The sequence below is a fragment of the Bos grunniens genome, chromosome 4 (assembly GCF_055505025.1).
Source record: "Bos grunniens cultivar Pamir isolate PY7600 chromosome 4, Bosgru_T2T1.0, whole genome shotgun sequence".
In the NCBI taxonomy this organism is placed as follows: Eukaryota; Metazoa; Chordata; class Mammalia; order Artiodactyla; family Bovidae; genus Bos; species Bos grunniens.
The window spans coordinates 78,656,053-78,680,444 of NC_141168.1; positions in this window are offsets into that span (position 1 = coordinate 78,656,053).

The window sequence follows — 24,392 nt, forward strand, 5'->3', positions numbered from 1 at the left end:
GAATAGGTATGCTTAAAAGAGTGAACTCAAGATCATTTTGAGTAGAAATCTCAATATCTCTTTTGAGAAACTTAACTTATTACTACTTTGACATTTCCTCTCTCAGTTTTATGTTCTATTTGAAACTCTTTTTAACTTGCTGTGTTTAGCATATTTTTGAGAATTATATCTATTTTCCAAAACAAAAAGAGATATGAATGTTACTATTTAAATTTAAAAAAATCTTGTTAATGTCTATGTAAAGAACTAGATTTTTATACCTACTAAGAAAGATGATATTTCTTATCTTACTTCTGTGTTCATTCTATTGTCATATGATGTTTTGGTTAAAGTGTTGAAAGAGACCCTGTCAGATACATAGCTGCAGAAAGTAAGAACATTTCATTTGTCTTTTCTGATAAATGTATGTTTTTTTTTTTTTTAAAAACTATTTCACTACCAAACAAAACTCAAATAGTAGAAGAGTGAAAAAGCTAGCTTAAAACTCAACATTCAAAAAACTAAGATCATGGCATCCGGTCTCATCACCTCACGGTAAATAAATAGAGAAACAATGGAAACAGTGTCAGACTTTATTTTCTTGGGCCCCAAAATCACTGCATATGGTGACACAGCTGTGAAATTAAAAGACACTTCCTCCTTGGAAGAAAAGTTATGACAAACCTAGACAGCATATTAAAAAGCAGAGACATTACTCTGCTGACAAATGTCCATCTAGTCAAAGCTATGGTTTTTCCAGTAGTCATGTATGGATGTGAGACTTGGACCATAAAGGAGGCTGAGCACCAAAGAATTGATGCTTTTGAACTGTGGTGTTGGAGAAGATTCTTGAGAGTTCCTTGGACTGCAAGGAGATCAAACCAGTCAATCCTAGAGGAAATCAATCTTAAATATTCATTGGAAGAAGTCATGTTGAAGCCGAAGTTGAAGCTCCAATACTTTGGCCACCTGATGTGAAGAGCTGACTCATTGGAAAAGACCCTGATGCTGGGAAAGATTGAAGGCAGGAGGAGAAGGCGACAACAGAGGACAGGATGGTTGGATGGTGTCATCGACTCAACGGACATGAGTTTGAACAAGCTCCAGGAGGTAGTGATGGACAGGGAAGCCTGGCGTGCTGCAGTCCAAGGGTTCTCAAAGAGTTGGACATGATTGATTGACTGAACAACAAATAGTTGCTTGCCATATATAAGTTAACAGAATATGAAGAAATGTTTTATACTTTTTATGTTAAAAATCTTGGCCTAATTGACATTCTGAATGGATATTTTGTTCACATTGATTCACTGTTCATTGATAGTTTTTGAATCTCTGCTTTTTTCTGTTTATTCTTCTTCTTTATTTGTTGTGACTAGATTTAAAACTGTGCTGAAAACTATGTTTCTCCAGAGTGATTCTTCAGAGTTAGCTAAGAGGCTTTCTTCCAGGTTACAGTCCTCAGTCAGTTCAGTCGCTTAGTATTGAAGAATTGTTAATTTACAATGCTATGTTAGTTTCAAATCTACAGCAAAGTGATTCAGATTTTTTTCCATTATAGTTTATTACAAAATATTGAATATATTTCCCTGTACTATATAATAGGTTCTCGTTGTTTACCTACTTTGTATGTATTTGTGTATATGTTAAAGAGGAGTTTAGGAGAGCAGTAATTTTGAGCTACTTGTCTGCTACTGCTACACATTGCATTCCAAATGATAGACTGGTTTGTGTGTTTTTTAATTAAAATTTTAAGTGTGTGTGTGTGTGTGTGTTGCTCAAGAGAGGAGAGGAGAAAGAGGAAGTGTGGGAAACAGAGGAGCTGTGCTGTGCTGTGTTTAGTCGCTCAGTGGTGTCTGACTCTTTCGACCCCGTGGACTTAGCCCACTAGGCTGCTCTGTTCATAGGGATTCTCCAGGCAAGAATACTGGAGTGGGTTGGCATGCCCTCTTCCAGGGGATCTTCCCAAACCAGAGATCGAACCCAGGTCTCCCTCTTTACCGTCTGAACCACCAAGGAAGCCAAGGGGAGAGGAGAGGACCTTCTAAAACACAAGACACAAGGCAGAGGCCCCTCTGGCTCAGCCCTAACAGGGTGTTTTCCTATAGTCGTGAGAATGTGTGATAGTGACACACTTGAGTTCAATCTAAGTAGCCCCCAGAACATGCAAAGGCCTTGGTATTGATGACTGACCCTGAGATAGCATCCATCTCTAGACTAATCCAGCTGGATTTAATTTAGTAAAAGAGCCTGGATGGCTATCTGTTAAACAGCTACCTGACTGGATTTTCTCTGATGAAATAGGACCCAGCTGACTCTTTGCTCTATGAACTATTATTTATCGTGTTTTTAGGAAGTCTGGGTACTCAATAGGGTAATGATTGTCTGAAAGACAGACTGTACATGTGCAACTATTCTATTTTCTGGATGAACGCTATTCTTATCATCTGTTCCTTAATACAGGGACTATGTGCTTAGTATTACATGTATACAGTCTTCACTTGCAATAGCAAATTTTGAAAAAAATCTTACTAAGAATTTTATTTTAAAACCCCATCTTATTTATTTATATTATTTTACTGTTTTAAAAATTAACTTGCTTGTAATTAAGACTTAAAAAGTAGTTGGTAAACCATTTAACTCCAAACAGGAATATGTTACTTATATGTTAGTAAGTTTGGTTATCAGCACAATATTCATTTTCTATGAATGTAAATATATGTTACTGTTTTTGTAACTATTGTTTAAATAGGCAGACCAGAAAAGAACTCACAATCACTAGAAATATATGTACAGTTAGGCCTCTCAAGATGACTGTTCTATTGCTCTTTGTACATCTCCTGTTTGACCAATGACTGCTTCATCTATATCCTTCTCATATGACTGACCATCCTAATACTTGTTCCAGGATCCAGCTTGTGATTATTCTTATTGAAAAGGCAGTGGTGGGGTGGGAGAGCAGAAAGTTCCTGTGAGCTAAATAAAGGTATTTTAGCTTTATGATTATCATATGGAAGGCAGAGTTCCCAGAGATGGGCCACTTTGTATAATTTAAACTTATAGGCAACATCCTTTTAGTGATTAACTAGTAGCAGAATACAAAGTTTCTTCCCTATTACACATTTCCCATCTTTTGACTAGAGTTCAGCCATGTGGCTTGCTTTAGCCAGTAGAAGAAACATGCCTAGACAATTTCTAGAAACAGGTCTAGACATTTAAGTCTAGACTTTAAAAAACATTTTGGATTATCATTTGCTTTCTTGTGCTTCTGCCATCACCATAAAAATTTGTTTGAGCTATTCTGCTAGTCCCAGAAAAGAATGAAAAACATGTGAGGCAGAGACACTGCCAAGTCATCCTATCTTTTATTTAGGCTTACCATGGATACAAGAGTGATAAGCTACTAAATTTTGAAGAGAATTTGCTATTAATAATAGTTAATCAATGTACTTTTAGGGTTTACTTATCTCATAAAGCAATAATTCTGGAAAAGGAAATCCTGGAGGAGAATAATCTTTCAAGTATATTATCATAGATCCAAGTTATTCAATATTCCTCTTCCATCAAAATTTATTTCATGGCTTTTTTATCCTTCTGGTCAGAAAATGGTTGCTGCACTTGTATACTTCAAATGCATGTTCTAGGTAGGGGTAGGGAGAAGGAGTGGGAACAGGCTGGAATCAAGAAGTAAAGAAGCCTTTTAGATCTGTCTCTTAAACAAACAAACAAACAAAACAAAACAAAAAGAACCTCTCCAATTAAGTCCCTCTTTAGCTTCAACAAGCATCTCATTGTCCAGAATGGGATCTCATAACCACCCTTTTTCTCAAGGTAGGATAGTAAGGAAACCCTCTCTTTTCCTGAATTCCCCATGCTGAACCTGAATTTGTCCTTTCAATACTTACAAGATTACAAATTAGGGGCATCTGAGTCAATATGGATTGCAGCTATATCTTCTGTAGCAGGGAAAGGCAAAACAAACATGGATTATAAATGCTTTTGGAGAACTAACCTGCCTTGTCTGTCACAATCTCTTAGTGACTCAATATCTTATTTCTATGTTCAAAGTTAAGGTACTCACCTTCTCCATGAGAAACATAATCTAAACGTATGATTTGTTAATGCATCCAGTTTCAAGTTTAGGATATCAGGGTCACATGCAGTTTTTCTAAAAGATATAGATGTGACCAGATAGCATGTAGATTTAAATGACAAGTTATTTGTTTTGATGTATTCAGTTTACAGTGAAAGAGAACTGTGAGATAGCTGAAATAAAATTATCATTTGGAGAAAGGGAGAATGATAAGTGAAAAACAACTTATCCATTACTGTTATCTAATCCTGCTTTTCCTAAAGAAAAGGGATAACTTTCTCTTATGATGGAGAAAAATCCTCAGTCTATCTTTACTTCTGTTCTTGGGAAGACCTGCTTTATCTCTCATTCTCCTTGGTGATACCTGAGGTGGACATGGGAGATGATACCCTTACTAAGGGCTGTGAAACTTTCTCAAGTTCTCTTCTGTTGGTCTGAATTTAGGGGCCTGGAATTTATCTTAACTTTGGGCATTCACTTGCTCTTGAGGTTATATTCAGAAAATAAATGGCAATTTAATTCTCTTTAAAATTAGTAAGTGCTCAGTTAATTTGTATTTGGTCATATCAGGAGAAAGTAATTACAGATCTCATCTATATTTAATCCTAAACTTCAAACATTTTGATTCTTAGGTGTTTGACTTTCTACTCCATCCATCTTTCTGACCCTTAATTTGATGCAATATCTTTGATGAAATTAAAAAATGGGGACTTTAGTGAAGTTTTTTAGCTACTTCCAAACCTTTGAATGGCACTCTGTTTTAAGAGGCTTGAGAAATACTAAAGAGGTTCACTTGTATTTCCTGTAAGGCTGATACTTACCCCCTGCAACATTTAACGTTTTCAAATACACAGACTCCTCTGTTTTTCTGATTTCCCCATCCTGAACTTGAATTTGTCCTTTCAACACTTACAAGATTCCAAATTGTGGTAATCTTAGTCAATACGATTTGCAGCTATAAAGAACATCTCTCTTTGATTTGCAAATTTGGTGGACCAAATCTGGAAGATCCACTCTGTCTGGTGGGAGTTTGCTGAAATTGGCACTGGTCAAGTTTCTGAATTTTCTTATTATTTTCGTTAAAGTTGTAACCTGAGTCAGCAAGTCATCTATAGCAGGGAATGTTTTTCTTCATATAGCAAGAATCAATACCCTCCTTCCCAGAAACTGTCAGGAAATTGTCTCTCATTGTCCTACTGCTTTTATACTTGGCAAAATTAATATTTTCATTTTTGTTTGTTTAGCACCCCAATTTTTAGGCACACATTCTGTATTTGTTAAAATTCTATTTGGCTGCAAATAAAGTTGGGCTCAACAACTATGAGCTTTTTATATTCCACTGAATAAGGAGCCTGGGGTTGTTATTCAATGACAAATCCTTCCTTTTTCCTAATTGTCATTCTATACACATGTCTTTTGCCACTGGCCTTAAGATGATCCTGTTCTCCTAGATATTACATCACAGTCCAGGTGGAAGAAGAGGGAAAACAAAAGGCTAAAGGCAAGGAGATGGACTTAATCTATTCCTTTCAAAACTTTGCCAGAATTCCTACTCAGCAACTTCTGGTCCTCTCAGGCAATCAGCGAAAATGAGCTACTGTTCCAGCCTGATTATTAGAGGAAGAAAAGGGGAAATTGGGGTTATGAATGGCTTTTGTGTAGCTAATTCATAGTACTACCTTAGTTTTCTTTATTAGATTAGGAACTAAAAACTGTATTTCCTAAAATCATGCTAAATTGTTTACATTTTCAGTTAGGAATATCTTTTCTAATGAAAGTTTTCTTTCTGTTGCATTTATAATATTTGATACCAGTCTTAAAATTTTTTAACCCACCATTTGACATCTGTTTCAGATTAAATCATGTTCTTTTATTTTGCACATATTTATTAATAAAATGTGATAAACATCTAATAGAAATCCCAAGTCTTTCATATTTAGAGCATCATTTCATATTAGAGCTCTAAATATTTAGAGCATATGTTCAATACAAGTAAGACTTGCTGAGGTTTCATGAATAGAACAAAGAAAATGGTGTTAGAAGATTCATCTTTTGGCCAGATACCATAAGATCTTTGAGCATCAGATTCTCTATTGTAAGAGTGAAATAATAATATCTATTTCATAGGAAGCTTGTGAGACTTAATTAAAATAATGACTGTGAAAGCAGTTTGTGAAGTACGAATCCCTATGTATCATGACTATTAGTCACAAATTCACCCCCAAACTAATGGGAAGTAAGTTTGTTTTTGCCAAATAATGATATGTACAATGGATTTAGACACACACACACAGACATTTAAGATCTCTAGACATCCACATTCAGGTAAATTTTTTCTTCCCATCTTCTTTGAAGATAAAAGAAAATCCATTATTTTGCTGTATTTCTCTAAAATAATTTTCTGCTCTCTAAGGATCTTCCTGACCCAGGGATCAAAGCCTGGCCTCCTGCACTGCAGGCAGATTCTTTATCATCTGAGCCACCAGGGAAGCCCTTCTAAGGGTCGTTAACTACAGATAATTCATTTGATAAAGTTTGACCCTTTTTAGGTTAACTTAATGTGAGTACAGTTGGGCACTCTTGAGAAGGCTACTGTTCTCTTTATCAAGTAAGTGTCCTTTCAAAGGTAAATTAATAATGGGCTCCTTGTAGGACTTCCCTGGCAGTCCAAGGTTAAAAATCTGTGCTTCAACTGCAGGGGACAAGGGTTTCATCCCTTGTTGGGAAAATAAGATCCCACATTCTCTGCATGGTTCATCCCAAAAAAAGAAAAAAAACATGAACTTCCAAATTTGGAAATTTCAAAAACATATATCATTTCATGTATAGAAGAATCCTATTTCTAATCTGTGTAGCCAAATTTTTTTCTTGACTTATTAACACTTTGAATTTAAGGGCTAATTTAATAAAATACTGATAAATGAAGGAGTTCAGGACCCCAGAATATGGATCTTTGGTATATTTATTATTCTGAGTTAAAGGTACTTCAAAAATAGGAAATACAGGGAGTGGTTTTCTCTGAACACCTTTTGTCTGCCTAAAAACATCATCCCAAATGAACTCAACTGCATAAACCCTCTCACCAGGAGTTTCATCAACCAGGGTAGGTTGATTCTGTTAGGTAGTTATAATAGGAAAAAGGAGTCCAGAATGGCATGGCTAAAAGTCAAGGAAGGGAAAAGCCTGCAAAAAAAAGAACAAAGGAAGGTCCAAGGACCAGAGTGAGGACCAAGGTAAAACAAACAGCACTCTTGGCTAGCCCAATTGACAAAGGGCAGGCCCAGGGGGAGGAGAAAAAAAATAACATATAAAAAGAGAAGCCAAAATTGGGCTGGAGGCCTCTCTTTTTGTATCTTTTGGATTGGCATTCCCTCTGTCCTCAAGGATGTATTTTCCTTTACTTTCAAAATAAAACTGAGCTGTAACACAGAGCTATAACACTGGTCCGTCCAAGGGCTGTGATGCTTCAAATTTTTGTTGTGATGAGACAGAACCAAGGAAATTGCAAGTCCCCGGACAATTCTTATCCAAGAAAATGAGAAGGAAATGGAAAAAACAGTAAACACGCACACACACACACACACATACACACACACACACAAACACAAAAACAAAACTGTTATATACCTCCCATTATTCTTCTAAGGATTCATTCATCTTTCCTAAAAATCTTTACTCTCTCCTAACTTACCTTTATCTCCCTTCACCTTCCTCTATTAGGATAACAGACAGTTCCTTGGTATTGTTAAACCCAAGTCCCTGGGCCCAATGAACAGTAAGGCCAAACAAGCCAAAACATTGGAATTTAGAGCAGAGAATCTTTATTGCAGAGCCAAGCAAGGAGAATGAGCAGTTTATGCTCAAAATAGCTGAACTTTTTTTTTTGAATTTAATTTAATTTTTTAACTTTACAATATTGTATTGGTTTTGCCATATATCAACATGAATCCGCCACAGGTATACACGTGTTCCCCATCCTGAACCCTCCTCCCTCCTCCCTCCCTGTAGCATCCCTCTGGGTCGTTCCAGTGCACCAGCCCCAAGCATCCAGTATCGTGCATCAAACCTGGACTGGCGACTCGTTTCATATATGATATTATACATGATTCAATGCCATTCTCCCAAATCATCCCACCCTCTCCCTCTCCCACAGAGTCCAAAAGACTGTTCTATACATCAGTGTCTCTTTTGCTGTCTCATATACAGGGTTATGGAGAAGGCAATGGCACCCCACTCTAGTACTTTTGCCTGGAAAATCCCATGGACAGAGGAGCCTGGTGGGCTGCAGTCCATGGGGTTGCTAGAGTCAGACATGACTGAGCGACTTCACTTTCACTTTTCACTTGCATGCATTGGAGAAGGAAATGGCAATCCACTCCAGTGTTCTTGCCTGGAGAAACCCAAGGACAGGGGAGCCTTGTGGGCTGCCGTCTATGGGGTCACACAGAGTCGGACACGACTGAAGCAACTTGGCAGCAGTAGCAGCAGCATACAGGGTTATTGTTACCATCTTTCTAAATTCCATATATATGTGTTAGTATACTGTATTGGTGTTTTTCGTTCTGGCTTATTTAACTCTGTATAATAGGCTCCAGTTTCATCCACCTCATTAGAACTGATTCAAATGTATTCTTTTTAATGGCTGAGTAATACTCTATTGTGCATATGTACCACAGCTTTCTTATCCATTCATCTGCTGATGGACATATAAGTTGCTTCCATGTCCTGGCTATTATAAACAGTGCTGCGATGAACATTGGGGTACATGTGTCTCTTTCAATTCTGGTTTTCCTCGGTGTGTATGCACAGTAGTGGGATTGCTGGGTAACAAGGAAGTTCTATGTCCAGTTTTTTAAGGAATCTCCACACTGTTCTCCATAGTGGCTGTACTAGTTTGCATTCCCACCAACAGTGTAAGAGGGTTCCCTTTTCTCCACACCTTCTCCAGCATTTATTGCTTGTAGACTTTTGGATCACAGCCATTCTGACTGGCGTGAATGGTACCTCATAGTGGTTTTGATTTGCATTTCTCTGATAATGAGTGATGTTGAGCATCTTTTCATGTGTTTGTTAGCCATCTGTCTGTCTTCTTTGGAGAAATGTTTATTTAGTTCTTTGGCCCATTTTTTGATTGGGTCATTTATTTTTCTGGAATTGAGCTGTAGGAGTTGCTTGTATATTTTTGAGATTAGTTGTTTGTCAGTTGCTTCATTTGCTATTATTTTCTCCCATTCTGAAGGCTGTCTTTTCACCTTGCTTATAGTTTCCTTTGTTGTGCAGAAGCTTTTAAGTTTAATTAGGTCCCATTTGTTTATTTTCACTTTTATTTCCACTATTCTGGGAGGTGGGTCATAGAGGATCCTGCTGTGATGTATGTCGGAGAGTGTTTTGCCTATGTTCTCCTCTAGGAGTTTTATAGTTTCTGGTCTTACATTTAGATCTTTAATCCATTTTGAGTTTATTTTTGTGTATGGTGTTAGAAAGTGTTCTAATTTCATTCTTTTACAAGTGGTTGACCAGTTTTCCCAGCACCACTTGTTAAAGAGATTGTCTTTAATCCATTGTATATTCTTGCCTCCTTTGTCAAAGATAGGTGCGTGGATTTATCTCTGGGCTTTCTATTTTGTTCCATTGATCTATATTTCTGTCTTTGTGCCAGTACCATACTGTCTTGATAACTGTGGCTTTGTAGTAGAGCCTGAAGTCAGGTAGGTTGATTCCTCCAGTTCCATTCTTCTTTCTCCAGATTGCTTTGGCTATTCGAGGTTTTTTGTATTTCCATACAAATTGTTAAGTTATTTGTTCTAGCTCTGTGAAGAATACTGTTGGTAGCTTGATAGGGATTGCATTGAATCTATAAATTTCTTTGAGTAGTATACTCATTTTCACTATATTGATTCTTCCAATCCATGAACATGGTATATTTCTCCATCTATTAGTGTCCTCTTTGATTTCTTTCACTAGTGTTTTATAGTTTTCTACATATAGGCCTTTAGTTTCTTTAGGTAGATATATTCCTAAGTATTTAATTCTTTTTGTTGCAATGGTGAATGGAATTGTTTCCTTAATTTCTCTTTCTATTTTCTCATCATTAGTGTATAGGAATGCAAGGGATTTGCATTCTCTGTGTTGATTTTATATCCTGCAACTTTACTGTATTCATTGATTAGTTCTAGTAATTTTCTGGTGGAGTCTTTAGGGTTTTCTATGTAGAGGATCATGTCATCTGCAAATAGTGAGAGTTTTACTTCCTCTTTTCCAATTTGGAATCCTTTTATTTCTTCTTCTGCTCTGACTGCTCTGGCCAAAACGTCCAAAACTATGTTGAATAGTAATGGTGAAAGTGGGCACCCTTGTCTTGTTCTTGACTTTAGGGGAAATGTTTTCAATTTTTCACCATGAGGATAATATTTGCTGTGGGTTTGTCATATACAGCTTTTATTATGTTGAGGTATGTTCCTTCTATTCCTGCTTTCTGGAGAATTTTTATCATAAATGGGTGTTGAATTTTGTCAAAGGCTTTCTCTGCATCTATTGAGATAATCATATGGTTTTTATTTTTTAATTTGTTAATGTGGTGTATTACATTGATTGATTTGTAGATATTGAAGAATCCTTGCATCCCTGGGATAAAGCCCACTTGGTCATGGTGTATGATCCTTTTAATGTGTTGTTGGATTCTGTTTGCTAGAATTTTGTTAAGGATTTTTGCATCTATGTTCATCAGTGATATTGGCCTGTAGTTTTCTTTTTTGTGTGTGGCATCTTTGTCAGGTTTTGGTATTAGGGTGATGGTGGCCTCATAGAATGAGTTTGGAAGTTTACTTTCCTCTGCAATTTTCTGGAAGAGTTTGAGTAGAATAGGTGTTAGCTCTTCTCTAAATTTTTGGTAGAATTCAGCTGTGAAGCTGTCTGGACCTGGGCTTTTGTTTGCTGGAAGATTTCTGATTACAGTTTCAATTTCTGTGCTTGTGATGGGTCTGTTAAGATTTTCTATTTCTTCCTGGTCCAGTTTTGGAAAGTTGTACTTTTCTAAGAATTTGTCCATTTCTTCCACATTGTCCATTTTATTGGCATATAGTTACTGATAGTAGTCTCTTATGATCCTTTGTATTTCTGTGTTATCTGTTGTGATCTCTCCATTTTCATTTCTAATTTTGTTGATTTGATTTTTCTCCCTTTGTTTCTTGATGAGTCTGGGTAATGGTTTGTCGATTTTATTTATCCTTTTAAAGAACCAGCTTTTAGCTTTGTTGATTTTTGCTATGGTCGCTTTTGTTTCTTTTGCATTTATTTCTGCCCTAATTTTTAAGATTTCTTTCCTTCTACTAACCCTGGGGTTCTTCATTTCTTCCTTTTCTAGTTGCTTTAGGTGTAGAGTTAGGTTATTTATTTGACTTTTTTCTTGTTTCTTGAGGTATGCCTGTATTGCTATGAACTTTCCCCTTAGGACTGCTTTTACAGTGTCCCACAGGTTTTGGGCTGTTGTGTTTTCATTTTCATTCTTTTCTGTGCATATTTTGATTTCTTTTTTGATTTCTTCTGTGATTTTTTGGTTATTCAGCAGTGTGTTGTTCCGCCTCCATATGTTGGAATTTTTAATAGTTTTTCTCCTGTAATTGAGATCTAATCTTACTGCATTGTGGTCAGAAAAGATGCTTGGAATTATTTCAATTTTTTTGAATTTACCAAGGCTAGATTTATGGCCCAGGATGTGATCTATCCCAGAGAAGGTTCCGTGTGCGCTTGAGAAAAAGGTGAAATTCATTGTTTTGGGGTGAAATGTCCTATAGATATCAATTAGGTCTAACTGGTCTATTGCATCATTTAAAGTTTGTGTTTCCTTGTTAATTTTCTGTTTAGTTGATCTATCCATAGGTGTGAGTGGGGTATTAAAGTCTCCCACTATTATTGTGTTATTGTTAATTTCCCCTTTCTTATTTGTTAGCATTTGTCTTACATATTGTGGTGCTCCTGTGTTGGGTGCATATATATTTATAATTGTTATACTTCTTCTTGGATTGATCCTTTGATCATTATGTAGTGACCTTCTTTGTCTCTTTTCACAGCCTTTGTTTTAAAGTCTATTTTATCTGATATGAGTATTGCTACTCCTGCTTTCTTTTGGTCTCTATTTGCATGGAAAATCCTTTTCCAGCCCTTCACTTTCAGTCTCTATGTGTCCCCTGTTTTGAGGTGGGTCTCTAAAATAGCTGAATTTAATGGCTTCCAGGCAAGGTTTTTTAAAAACAGTATGAGGGGAGAGGGTCTTAGGATGAGTGGTCAGCTCATGGACCTTCTTCTGGTTGTTGGTGGTGAAGTAACAGAGTGATGTTTTTGGAATCTCAGTCATCAACCTCTGGTCCAACCAGTCTAAAGTCCCCAACTTGTGGCCAGCACATAGTCACCATCCTTTTCCTGGATGGGTATTCTCAGTTTTTGCCAAGCAACTCAAAGGTATGCATCAGATTGTTATCTATATCTGTTCAGGAGGAACTAGGAGTCCTGTGATTCTACTGTTATAATCATTAAATGCTTGAGCCTCCTCTTTGAAACTCAGGTAAAACCTAGGAGACTAAAGCTGTTTCTTTTACAACAAGAAACAGGGGTCATGGAGGAGCTCATGTACACAGGAAGGCCCCACAGACTTCTGCTCAGTTATACCACATTCCACAAATGCTCAAGTTCCTTATGTAAAATGTACAGTCTCCTCTCTTTAACCATTGGTTTGCATCCCTGTGCTCAGACCCATGGATTCAACCAATAGAGAATAGGAAGCCCACAGATAGAAAGGATCAACAGTATGTATAAGCTTTCAATTCTTACCTGTTTTCTGAATATTCAGTTTTTTCTGGCTTGATACCTCTGGGCAAGTTATATTAAAATTTAATAACATGTATACCTTTTTCTCTTATTAACCTGCCTGTAATCAGCTTATTTCAAAGACCCAGACATAGAACCTAGGACAGTAGTCTTTCATTCCCTACTGACATGTGCAAAATAAAACAACTTTTGCAAATTTTTTGTCTCGCTTTGTTTAGTGATTCTTAAATTTATTCCATTATAGTAAAAATAATTATATTGTATTTTCTCTTCAGTTACAATCACTAACATCTATTGACATTGTTATAAATTTACATTTGAAGATATAAAATGCTTGCTAGCTGGCCTATTAACCAATTGTAATCTATAGACTGTTTGCACCAACTGACAAGAAGGGGCTGAGTGTTAGAATCTCCCTTTGTCTTATGTTGTGACTCATTCTGTTATTTGCTACCAGAAACATCTAATGGAAACAGTCTGCTTTCATTTTATGGCTGTTCTTCCAAGCTGGCAAAGAAGTGAAATGGTGAGGCAAACCTAAACTGCACAATCTAATCTAGTTATTGAAATATGACAGCAAGTACCTAGCTCTGTAACTGTTAATGCCTGTTATTTTCTACTGATGCTGCTGATAAGTTATATGCACAGAAATCATTGTTAGTTAGCAGTAAATTATTCATACTTCCTCTATTTTCCATGGTATTGATCAAATATGTGCCATTCCTTTCAATTATTCTGCAGTCTATGCAACATGCTACAGACCTAATAAATACTTTATTGAAAGACTATCATTTTTGTCACAGAAAATTGTAAGTCATAGAGATATTTATCAATAAATATTGAGATCACTATAATAGCAATATTATTAACTCTGAATGAAGTGAATCTTACCTAGAACAATCTGTGAGGATATCATGTTTATTTTTCTTTTTTTCAGTAATATACAAATAAGAAATTTTCCTGCAGTTTGGAAAAAACCTAAAAGCACATTTTGAAATCTCTCTGTCATAAATGAAGACTTTTGTTTAATATCATGACCCAATTCTTTTTAAAACACAATTTTATAAATAAATATAGTTATTAGAAAAACTCATATTCTTTTCCAGGGTCATAGATCTTGGTTTTCTTATAACATATAGTAGTTTATAGACTATTTTTCTATTTTCCAAAGATGAGAAGTTAAATCATTTCACAAGATATTTTTGGTGGCTATAGCATAAAAGTAGATAGGAATAAATCTTAAGCTAATATCCAAAGATGGGGGATATATGATTTAATGTTAACATTTGTCTGTCTTGAAAATGATTAGTTTGGGAGCAGACTAATTCACTGATCTCTTTTTACCATGATACAGAAATCTTTAGAAACCAAATAGAGTTAAATACATTTCTACCAGGAAAAAAGAAAAAGTCTTAATTTACAAACATTTTAATTTTAGTCCCATCTGTGGTTAGTACTTTGTCAATTAGCCTATATTTTAAAAAATATCTACTAAGTATCAGATATTGTGATTCTTATTGGAGACCCAGAGCTGAATGAAGTGAATGAAGTGAGCCTTACCCAGAACAATCTTGCCCTTGCCCTCATGGCATTCACAGTTTAGTAATCTAAGCTGGGTAACTGTACAAGCACCAAAGACAGCGACATATGAAATATACTCAGCCTATAAAGATGTGTTAGCTGGTCTGAGGAAATCTAGAGAGGCTTCATGGAGGGAAAATCATGTTTGCTTTTGTTTTGGTTTGTGGTAGATGAATTAATGCCCCCCCCCCAAAATGCCATATCCTAAACCCTGGCACCTGTATACTACATATTACATTATATAGTAAAAGGAACTTGGCAAAATGATTAAGTTAAGGATCCTGAGATAGGAAGACATGCCTGAATTACTTAGTTCTCATGCACTTGCATGCTCAGTCATGTATGACTCGTTGCAATCACATGGACCATAGCTGCCAGGCTCCTTTCCATGGGATTTCCCAGGCAAGAATACTGGAGGAGGTACCATTTCCTTCTCCAGGGGATCTTTTCCACCCAGGGATCGAACCTGTCTCCTGTGTCCCCTGCATTAGCAGGTGGATTCTTTACCACTGAGCCACCTGGGAAGCCTTAGTTCTCATACATGGGAGAGCAAGAGATGTGGTGAAAGAAAGCAGAGATTGAAGAAAATATGCAGCCACTAAACAAGCGATCAGGTGGCCTCTAGAAATTGGAGAAGGGAAAGAAATACAGTCTTCCCTCCAGAAGGAACATAACCATACTGACTCCTTGACCAGTAACACTCTTTTAACCAGTAACAACTCATTTTTGAAGTTTTAGCCTTCACAAATTAAATTGCAGGATAATGAATTTGTGTTGTTTTACATGATAATTTGTTACAGCAGCAATAGGAAACTAACACATTGTGTTCTTTGTTTAACTATTTAGCATCTGAATACTCTTTCTATAGTTTGATAATTCTGTACTATTTGACATCAAATCAGATCAAGTGGCTCGTCATGTCCGACTCTTTGCGACCCCATGAATCGCAGCATGCCAGGCCTCCCTGTCCATCACCAACTCCGGGAGTTCACTCAGACTCACGTCCCTCGAGTCAGTGATGCCATCCAGCCATCTCATCCTCTGTCGTCCCCTTCTCCTCCTGCCCCCAATCCCTCCCAGCATCGGAGTATTTTCCAATGAGTCAGCACTTCGTACGAGGTGGCCAAAGTACTGGAGTTTCAGCTTCAGCACCATTCCCTCCAAAGAAATCCCAGGGCTGATCTTCAGAATGGACTGGTTGGATCTCCTTGCAGTCCAAGGGACTCTCAAGAGTCTTCTCCAACACCACAATCCAAAAGCATCAATTCTTCGGCACTCAACCTTCTTCACAGTCCAACTCTCACATCCATACATGACTACTGGAAAAACCATAGCCTTGACTAGACGAACCTTTGTTGGCAAAGTAATGTCTCTGCTTTTGAATATTCTATCTGGGTTGGCCATAACTTTCCTTCCAAGGAGTAAGCGTCTTTTAATTTCATGGCTGCAGTCACCATCTGCAGTGATTTTGGAGCCCAGAAAAATAAAGTCTGACACTGTTTCCACTGTTTCCCCATTTATTTCCCATGAAGTGGTGGGACCAGATGCCATGATCTTCATTTTCTGAATGTTGAGCTTTCAGCCAACTTTTTAACTCTCCTCTTTCACTTTCATCAAGAGGCTTTTTAGTTCCTCTTCACTTTCTGCCATAAGGGTGGTGTCATCTGCATATCTGAGGTTATTGATATTTCTCCCAGCAATCTTGATTCCAGTTTGTGTTTCTTCCAGTCCGGCGTTTCTCATGGTGTACTCTGCATATAAGTTAAATAAACAGGGTGACAATATACAGCCTTGACGAACTCCTTTTCCTATTTGGAACCAGTCTAGTGTTCCATGTCTGGTTCTAACTGTTGCTTCCTGACCTGCATACACATTTCTCAAGAGGCAGATCAGGTGGTCTGGTATTCCCATCTCTTTCAGAATGTTCCACAGTTTATTGTGATCTACACAGTCAAAGCCTTTGGCATAGTCAATAAAGCAGAAATAGATGTTTTTCTGAAACTCTCTTGCTTTTTCTATGATCCAGCAGATGTTGGCAATTTGATCTCTGGTTCCTCTGTCTTTTCTAAAACCAGCTTGAACATCAGGAAGTTCACAGTTCACATATTACTGAAGCCTGGCTTGGAGAATTTTGAGCATTACTTTACTAGCATGTGAGATGAGTGCAATTGTGCGGTAGTTTGAGCATTCTTTGGCATTGCCTTTCTTTGGGATTGGAATGAAAACTGACCTTTTCCAGTCCTGTGGCCACTGCTGAGTTTTCCAAATTGGCTGGCATATTGAGTGCAGCACTTTCACAGCATCATCTTTCAGGGTTTGGAATAGCTCAACTGGATTTCCATCACCTCCACTAGCTTTGTTCGTAGTGATGCTTTCTAAGGCCCACTTGACTTCACATTCCAGGATGTCTGGCTCTAGGTCAGTGATCACACCATCGTGATTATCTGGGTCGTGAAGATCTCTTTTGTACAGTTCTTCTGTGTATTCTTGCCATCTCTTCTTAATATCTTATGCTTTTGTTAGGTCCATACCATTTCTGTCCTTTATCGAGCTCATCTTTGGTCATCTTTGGTATCTCTGATTTTCTTGAAGAGATCCCTAGTCTTTCCCATTCTGTTGTTTTCCTCTATTTCTTTGCATTGATCACTGAAGAAGGCTTTCTTATCTCTTCTTGCTATTCTTTGGAACTCTGCATTCAGATGTTTATATCTTTCCTTTTCTCCTTTGCTTTTTGCTTCTCTTCTTTTCACAGCTATTTGTAAGGCCTCCGCAGACAGCCATTTTGCTTTTTTGCATTTCTTTTCTATGGGAATGGTCTTGATTCCTGTCCTGTACAATGTCACAAACTTCATTCCATAGTTCATCAGGCACTCTATCTGTCAGATCTAGGCCCTTAAATCTATTTCTCACTTCCACTGTATAATCATAAGGGATTTGATTTAGGTCATACCTGAATGGTCTAGTGGTTTTCCCTACTTTCTTCAATTTAAGTCTGAATTTGGCAATAAGGAGTTCATGGTCTGAGCCACAGTCAGCTCCTGGTCTTGTTTTTGCTGACTGTATAGCGCTTCTCCATCTTTGGCTGCAAAGAATATAATCAATCTGATTTCGGTGTTGACCATCTGGTGATGTCCATGTATAGAGTCTTCTCTTTTGTTGTTGGAAGAGGGTGTTTGTTATGACCAGTGGATTTTCTTGGCAAAACTCTATTAGTCTTTGCCCTGCTTCATTCCGTATGCCAAGGCCAAATTTGCCTGTTACTCCAGGTGTTTCTTGACTTCCTACTTTTGCATTCCAGTCCCCTATAATGAAAAGGACATCTTTTTTGGGTGTTAGTCCTAAAAGGTCTTGTAGGTCTTCATAGAACCGTTCAACTTCAGCTTCTTCAGCCTTACTATTTGACATAGGAACAAATATTATCACCAGAGAGACTCACATTCCTAGTTCTCTTGCAGAAAAAGCATGAGACAGACTGCTAGTCCAGACCAATGGGAAAATCATCTTGATAGTAGCAGTAGCAGTGCTGCTAATAGCCAGTTTTCAGGGATAGTGGGGCCAGGGGAGCCACTCTTTGTTCAGTGAAGTTAACAGGTGAATTGTAATCTCTGGCATCAACTCCTTTTGTTCCTGCCATTTTATTATTATAATTTTTTTGAGTTTGATTATCCAGGCTTTTAAGTGATATTCTGTGGTTTTAGATGTACTTTTGAAAAATTCACTTTCTTCTTGAATGACCCAGAATCAGTTTTGATCACTTTCAATATAATATATTGAATGACATATAAAGGGGAAAGAACAAAGCTATAAGAACTGGAAGCATGAGAAAGCCAGAGTCTTGAGATAAAGTCAAGCACATTAGCACTGTTGAAATGTCAGAAGTGAGGAAGTTGGTGGACAAGGATGTTATTGGACCAGTGGGCACAAATCTAAGGGATCTTATAGGCCAGGCAAATAAATTGCTTAGATTGTTAATTTTATTCTTTATTTTACAGTGAGGTCATTGAATAAATAGCTAGTAACTGATGTGAGCAAATTCAGATGTTAGAAAAAGACAAATGTGACAAGGAACATAGAAATTATTAAGGAGGCTATTTCAGTAGTTAAAGGAAGAATTGGGAGTCAGTTGGTACAAGAAAGAGTAGTGTGGAAGTTCTTAATTTCTTCTTTTTTTTTATCTTAGGAGGAAATGATAGCTCTGTAATTAAATTGAGAGAGTAAATGAGACTGTGGCTTCCACCCATCTGCCAATGCAGAAGGCATTGGAGACATACAAATACAGGTTTGATCCCTGGATTAAGAAGATCCCTTGGAGGAGGACATGGCAGCCCACTCCAGTATTCTTGCCTGGAGAATCCCATGGACAGAGGAGCTGGGTGGACTACAGTCCAAAGGGTCCCACAGAATCACACATGACTGAAACCATTTAGCATGCACCCATGAAGAAGAAATCGGAGAAGGCAATGGCACCCCACTCCAGTACTCTTGCCTGGAGAGTCCCATGGATGGAGGAGCCTGGTAGGCTGCAGTCCATGGGGTCGCTAAGAGTCGGACACGACTAAAGCGACTTAGCAGCAGCAGCAGCAGCATGTAGGAGGTGAGATTGAGGGTATAATCTAGACTGACTTCTCATTTAACTTTGTGTCCTTTGAGTTCTTAACTCAAGTAGGTATGCCTGATAAATACTACTCCTGAAATTTAGGAAAGAGGTATGAGCAGAGGGTATATGTTGGGAGTCATTCACTTGATGGTCATCACTTCAACCTCAAGTATGGCAGATGTGCTGAAGAAAAGACAAGATAAATGATAAAATTATAGTGAATCTGACAATTTGTCTAAAAACCTTATATATTAAATCTGTTTACTGAATAGTACTCACACAAACACACAAAATCTGTTTTTCTTAAAGAAAATAGAGTAACTATGGAGTAAGCAATGGAGCAGTGACAGCAGATTTTGTTCCTAGTTGTTATTTTATATAAAATATTTCACTACCATCAGAAAATGAATGTGAGTTGCATTCTTTTAACACTTCACAAGATTTTCAATTACATGTAGGTGGAGCTGGAATATATTCAGTTTTTCCCACATTTTAAGTAGTATTTAACAGATTATGTCAGCTGACATAACTGTGTTTGACATTGGCTGCAGAGCATAACCTAATGCTGAAATATTTTTATAGTCAAGAAGAAATACTGTTGAAATATGTATCAAAGATTATGTGAATTATGATACTAACGGGGTTGGAAGGATACTTTACAAGCAATAAAGAAATGGAATAAAGTGCTAATTTGAATTTTAAGCATTCTGCTTCTACTGGCTTGAATTTTGGACTTGCAGGGGTTTAGGAAAGCAGTGAGTTAGAAAATTAGGTCTATCAGATATGTTCATTGAAGACTTTTTTTTTAAGTTGTCCAAGAGATAATTTTATTCTCATTCTGTCTCCAGAAACCACAGGATACAATTAAAAAAATGAGTCAATCTTCACAAAATGATTTCAGTGGTACAAATAAAAACAGCTGCATATTAAACACTTTATTATTTACTATTGCACTGAACACACTTCTGTGGAAATATTAAAAATTGGTATCAGTGCTTGTCCTTTTAATTTAGCCAAGTTTTTGATTCTCTAAATAGTTTTCCCTCTCCTACAGTGTTCTAAAACCATTAAGTCAGTTACTCAACCATTCATTTTATTTAATGCAGTTGTTCTCAACTCTATACAACCAAATGCAACTCTTTTATGTTTAATTTTAATCCAGAAACTTTGGCATTCAAGACCAGAATTAGAACTTTCTGAAAATTTCCCTGGTAGTTTTGGTGTCCAGCTTCTTACAGGAAACTCTAATCTAGGGGACTTGCAGTTAGTGCAATCTCAAGTCCTTTTCACTTTCTCTGTCTTCCAAGAAGTGTAGTTTACTCTGTGATGGGATTGTTAATGAGCAAATGTCACTAGTGGAGATGTAAAAACAAAAGAACAGAGAGAATCCAAATGTCTCAATATAATAATTACAGAAAGAAGATGAGGAAATAGGAAATCAACATAGAAATGGACAAGGCTGAAGCACCTAATAAAGAAAAGATTTTTTTTGTGCTGCTTTTGTCTATGTTGCTATACTGAATATGAAGAAAGAATGGCTTAAGTATGGAAAGCAAGTAGTGTCAAAGGCTGACAGTTGAGTCATCAGTGCTTAACTAGGGAAATATTGGCTGATAAAATATTTTAAACAGACCATACCAAACTTTACTGTACTATTAATAAAACAATCCTCATCCTTGAGACTTCTCAGAAGTTTGTCTAAGGTTCATCAACAAGTTAGGCTTAATTCTTTTTAAAATTTATGGTTCAAGTTTCCTAAAACATTGTCTCCTCCTTCTCATCCACACTATTCTTTCTTTTCTCTTCTTGTGCTGTGTAAACACTGATCTGTAAACTAGAGTAAGCATAGTTTTATGTTGTAAATATAAATTGAGATCTACCTTGAGTCATATTTACTTTTTTGTGTGTTATAGCTGTAATAAAACTTGGTAATTACACAGAAAGCATTGGTCACACAGCCTGATGTTATCAACTAGCAACTTGATTGCACCAGTAAAAATAGTGCCCAACTGTAAAGTCTCTAGGCATTTTAAAGCATTTATTGGCCAGAATTCTTTGGATTCTTCTTGATGCCCTTCAGGAAAATGATGTAGCATATGTAAATAATTAATAAAATCTACCTTTTTCTGAAAACCTCCCATGTTCCAAATACTATGGCAAGTAATTTATATCATGGGTGTTGGAATCTAAAAGATGCATTGTTGTTGTTTAGTCACTAAGTCTTTTAAGATTCTTTGCGACCCCATGGACTGCAATGCTCCAGGCTTTACCTATCCTTCACCATCTTCTGGAGTTTACTCAAACTCATATCCATTGAGTCAATGATATCATCTAACCATCTCATCCTCTGCCATGCCTTTGTTTTGCCTTCAATCTTTCCCAGCTTGAGTGTCTTTTCCAATGAGTCATTTCTTTGCATCAGGTGGCCAGAGTGTTGGCGATTCAGCTTCAGCATCAGTCCTTCCAATGAATATTCAGAGTTGATTTCCTTTAAGATTAACTGGTTTGATCTCCTTGCAATCCAAGGGACTCTCCAGAGTCTTCCCCAACACCACAGTTCAAAAGCATCACTTCTTTAGCCCTCAGCCTTCTTTATGATCCAACTCTCACATCCATACGTGACTGCTGAAAGAACCATAGCTTTGACTGTGTGGACCTTTGTCAGCAAAGTGATGTCTCTGCTTTTTAATATGCTGTGTAGGTTTGTCATAGCTTTTCTTGCAAGGAGCAAGCATCTTTTAATTTTATGGTTGCAATTACCATATGCAGTGATTTTGGAGCCCAAGAGATTAAAATCTGTCACTGTTTCCCTTTTTCCCCTTGTTTGTTGCTTAGTCACTAAGTTGTGTCTGTTTGTGACTCCATGGACTGTAGCTGGCCAGTCCATGGTATTCTCTAGGCAAGAATACTGGAATGGGTTGCCATTTCATTCTCCACAGAGTCTTCGTGACCCAAGGATCAAACCCATGTCTCCTGTATTGGCTTTGTTATTTATAGGAATTTATTATTCTCATTGTTAATATTATATTGTTACTGTCATTAATTATTATCATAAGTAATATATTCTTACTTACAGGGACAGAGCAAAGGATTTATAAGACTTAGCCACTTTGTACTAAAGACTTGGTAAAACCATACCTCATTGAAACCCAACACTGCCCATTCTAGACTAAGATAGTGCAGCTGAATGAGAGAAACACATGACACACTGACTGGCCAGACTTTAATCCAGGGCAGTGATTCTCAAGTGGGCCCTTAATCCTCTCATCTCTCCTACTTTATCAATGTTTTGATCCCTGTTCCATTGATTCCATTGTCGTACAAACATGACATTACTTCTCCAATCTTAAAAAAGTAAAACTCCCTCTCTATTCTGCATTTTCCATTAGCTATCATAGGATTTTTTTTCTCCCCTTTGCAGCAAAGTTACTTAAGTGATTTCCATTCTGTTCACATCCAATCTCTTTCTTCTCTTCCCATTCTTTTGTAAACCCACCACTCAAAACTCTCTGGTCAAGGTCGTCAGTGATTTCCAGGTTGTGTAATTCACTATTAATTTTCATTCCTCATCGTACTTGACTTGTCTGTAGTATTTCATATACTACACTTTCCTCACTCTTTGCATCTTGGCTGTAAAATAGGAATAATGATAAGACCTACTTCTCAGAATCATTTTGTGGGCTAAGTAGCTTCAGTCATGTCTGACTCTTTGCAACCCTATGGACTGTAGCCAGCCAGCCTTCTCTGTCCATGGGATTCTCCAGGCAAGAATACTGGAGTGGGTTGCCATGCCCTTCTCCAGGGGATCCTTCCAACCCAGGGATTGAACATGCATCTCTTATGTCTTCTGCATTGGCAGATGGGTTCTTTACCACTAGCATCACCTGGGAAGCATTTTGGGGATTAAATATATACTGCTTTTTACATAGGTTTATAACCTACAATGTTCTATAAACATGTTAGTTATTTTCACCTTATAAGTTCAAAATGAGCAAAAACAGTGAATTTCAAAAGGAAACGTCAGAAAGCATGAATGGCAAGGACTACAAAAAATTCTATGTAACAATTCTATGTATCTATATTGATACAATGGTATAAATTCATAGATATTGCTGTCAACCTGTTATCTCTTAATTTATAATCTAACATTGTATCATGACACTTCACAAGCAAGACATTATGAAAGTGTTCTAGATGTTAAAGTCCTTTATTTATATATTCCCTATTTTGAACTTTCCTAATATAACATCCCTATCTGTATAGGATTATCATATGTTTGTTCAAAATATGCTTGGATATTGATTAACTTTCCCTTTTTTAATAAACCTAATGCCTCTATTCATTATTATTACTTGATTTTTCTCCCTTAATTAGCTTTATGATGTTCTATAATAGTATATTTTGAAAAAAATCCTAGGAAAGGTCAGAATAATAAAATTATATCATCTGTTTCAAATAGAGCTGCCTCTATGTCATATTATTTTATATGAACTACTCTGGATGTGAGGAAAGATATACTAGCATATGGTTAATATGCTAATATTAGCTTGAGTGATGGGCAACTTTTCAAATTTATGTCAGCTAGTAATCTCAAAAAAATATTACCTCATACAGATGAAATTATTTGTAGGGCAGCAATGGAGATACAGACATAGAGAACAGACTTACGGACATGGGGTGAGGGAGGAAGGAGAGGGTGAGATGTATAGGGAATGTAACATGGAAACTTACATTACCATATGCAAGATAGAGAGCCAATGGGAATTTGCTGTATGACTCAGGGAACTCAAACAGGGGCTCTGTGACAACCTAGAAGGGTGGGATGAAGAGGGCGATGAGAGGGAGGTTCAAGAGGGAGGGGACTTACATACACCTATGGCTGATTCATGTTGATGTTTGGCAGAAACCAATAAAACCAGTACTCTTGCCTGGAAAACCAGTACTCTTGCCTGGAAAATCCCATGGATGGAGGGGCCTGGTGGGCTGCAGTCCATGGGGTCACTAGGAGTCGGACACGACTGAGCGACTTCACTTTATTTTTTCACTTTCACGCATTGGAGAAGGAAATGGCAACCCACTCCAGTGTTCTTGCCTGGAGAATCCCAGGGACGGGGGAGCCTTGTCAGCTGCCATCTCTGGGGTCACACAGAGTCGGACACGACTGAAGCGACTTAGCAGCAATAGCAGCAGCAATAAAATTCTGTAAATAAATTAAGAAAAAAAGAATATTAGCTCATAATTCCCACTTTTCATTCTATTCTTCTTGAGCCTTGGTTAACAATATGACAGCATCATAAACTACATTACTGAATATTCTTTCCT